We start from the raw sequence: 3,406 nt of genomic DNA, 5'->3' as shown, positions 1-3,406 counted from the left end.
TCTCTGAACGAGAGACTCGAATCTCTCAATAAGTGGTGTCTCGATAGTTCAAAGTTCAACATATTTCAGAGATCCCAGTCTTTCTACGAGAGACTCGAGTCTATCAATTTTTCAGTCTTATTCATTCAGTCTTTCTGTAAGAGACTCGAATTAACAATTTTATCATTCGAGTCTCTCATACAGAGATTGTGAGAGATCCATAAAAACACCTAGGCAATAACTGAGAGGCTGTGAGAGACGCTCTCAGAGACGCTGAGAGACTCGGTAGAGGCTGAAAATTTTTGTCTAGGGGTCGGTAGGCGATAAACCATCTGAATCAAACTTGATAGGGCATTCGTTACGCGCGCCTCATTTTGGCCAACCTAATGGGGACCTCATAAAGTAATAATTAGGCCTTCTATATTTTGGTTGACCTCAGTGTTTTCTTACTGGGTCCGCATTCGCATTTAGGAATACTTAAATAGAATTCCAGTCGGGTTATTGAAAATAAATTATAATTTTTTGCACGTACACATAAAGATTATCAACGTCGGTATTTTCAGCCTTTCACTTCCCATGCGCAAGTTATCTGTTCCCTAATTACTTAACGGAATCAATCTTTGCTGGTGGGTACAATACCGATGTAATGGTTCGTTTGCATAATACGTTTTCTTGAAAGAAAGAACGAAGTTGCGCGCCGATTGATGGCTGCAGTTCATCGACGAAACATTTCACGACAATAATAATGCGGCAAAGGCACAGCTCGCCATAGATACGAGTGACTCCTGATTGCCATCACCCGGAGTCGAAGTCTCCGGACGAAGAACGTTCGAACGTTACTCGTTTATATATGTACACACGTACACGGGGTTTCATTCCACACTTATACAACATATTTTAAACGCGGTATATGCTCACCTTTCCGAACCCATCTGCAAGCGAAAGACCAAACGACCGCAGGGCCATAACTCGCCTAACACTTGTAGCTTTTTACCAGACTTGCGAAAGCGCAACTATCATATGTATAGGTACCTATACAGAAAGACGTAAGTACATGGATCGCACTTTAAAGACATAAACGCGGTCGATCGTCGTTAAATGGGAGACCGTTGTTGTTCGAATTTATTATGTGAAGAGATCGTGTCCCATATAACACGGAGACGCGATTCCGTGAGATCTCGTGCTAAAGATGTAGATGATGCTTCTTCCCCTGGCTGTCTCACTAGCTACGAGTGAAACTCCTCGAGAGAAAGAATCGTTTAAAGGCCATCGTTTTTGCTAGGCACGATGATTACAAAAAAAAATCTGCTAACTGATTTCAATATTGGAATTCAATCGTCCGTAAGATTAAAAAAAAAACGTTACTATAGAAGATGAATCTTTTATGCTGTAAATTGTATTGTATTATTTGTATTTGCTCCATGCTCAAAGAATAATTACTTCATAGTCCTCTATAAAAACAATCAGAGAATAAGGATCAGTATAGATTCTATCGATTTTGTACCGCCTTTTGATTCCTAGTACGTATGCCTTGATCCAAATTTTTAGTTTTTGAAGCAGATAATTGGATAATTAAGTAAATGCAGTAAACAAATATCCAATCAGTTTTACTGACCGAATCCTCTATCCATATAAGTAATGCACGGCAAATCAATCTTCTATAATATCCCTGTGAAGTTTTTAAACCTACTCTCAGTGAAAATATTGAAGAAAAACAAAGGATCCGTGAGGACGGCTACGGTCATAACAGAATTATTTTCATGTAGGATGGAACTGAAAAGAAAATTATTCCACACTTATGAAAAGTCGCATTTGACATACTGAAGATACAATTGAAATTGCTCGTTATCCGAGAAATTTATTTGTGTCGTAGCCTTTTGTCGTTGAAATTAATAAGATATTGTCAGATTCGTTAACCGTTAATCAAATTTACTAATTAATTATAGATAACGAAAACTTGTGGTGTGTAGTAAATATAAACAATTTAATTATGGCACTTGCGACAATAGCAATCGTACTAAAGTAGGCAGTATGGGAATTACTTATAAAATGTTTAAGTAGGTTTTATAATTCATTACGACAATTTGTTATTTCAAAAACAATGTAATGTTAGATTACCCAACAGTGCTCAAAATAGTCTACAAAACCTAAGAATATCTATAATTGTTAAAAAAAAATAGATATCTGCTAGGTAATAAGTATCTACCCGTTTAGAATTAAAATTTACGTAACGCCAGCCGATATGTATAAAACATCTGTTCTCTGCTCGTATAGAACAACTTGCCTATTTCTTATTGACTTCCATAAAGTTCTCTGTTTTCTCCTATTCTTTCTAATACCTTTTCATTTCTAACTTTCTCTATCCACGGTATCCTCATCATCCGCCGGTAACATCACATTTCGAACGCTTTTAACCTTTTCTATTCCGCCGCGCCCACCGTCCATATGTTTCGCACCTGTACAGCGCCGTGCTCCAAGCAAACACCTTTAGCAATCCTTTTCGAATTTCTAAATTAATCGTTCGCGAGCATAGAAGTGACTTCTTTTTATTGAAAGCGAATCGACCTTGCGTTAATCTCAAAAACTGAAAGATCCAACATCCTTAACTAATTAAAACAGTAGCAGATCTTCGTCTGCGATTCTTTACTCCTGTTTTTACTTTTTTGACTTTTGAAAATGAGAAGCTGAACCTTGTCTTAGTTTATGTTTCCCATGAGACAATTGTTTCCTAATTTTTTGAAACTCAAGGTAAGAATATTCCAATTCCAAAGGTTCTGAAACGATTCTGAATAATCAGCGTCGCAAACTGTATCGGAAATATTATCCCTGATGGTCTTAGTTCTCAGATCCACATTGGCCTGTGTAATTATCAACAACGATATCTGTCGTTAGTGCTACCAGGCAACTAACGGAATGGAAGTACAAAATATATTTGTATGTACGAAACAATCTTCGGATTATAATGAAATTAAACAACATGTACCTAACGGGAATGATAGAATTTGGGTTGATGCCCAGTATCAATATGAAATTGCAATCTTATATCTCGAGGTCTCAGCAGAGACTGAGCAATTTCCATTGAAGATATCAGCCTCAGTTCTGATGAAAATTCTGGATTTAATCGCTCATCATCGTGAAAGCCTCTGTTCTAGTAATATGTATCTAATTAATGGTCCATCGAATTGATGTTGTGACAGGTGATGTGACATGCATGCCACATTTGTAAATTTGACAAAAAATGTTGTTATAAAATACCGAATCAAGAGTAGTACATAAGCAATATTGAATTAGGTAATAGGTACCCATATCTATTCGTAGCAGGAGAATAAGGAAATTCAACCGCCGGCGCGGCGTAAAACGACTTACCATTTAATTAACTGTTGGGAACGTTATAACGTTTCATATTTCTGTTTTCTACCTGACGGTC

This window comes from Agrilus planipennis, unplaced genomic scaffold (assembly GCF_000699045.2).
Source record: "Agrilus planipennis isolate EAB-ADULT unplaced genomic scaffold, Apla_2.0 scaffold12, whole genome shotgun sequence".
Lineage (NCBI taxonomy): Eukaryota > Metazoa > Arthropoda > Insecta > Coleoptera > Buprestidae > Agrilus > Agrilus planipennis.
The sequence above is the reverse complement of the archived record's forward strand: the minus strand, read 5'-3'. Positions refer to the sequence as shown.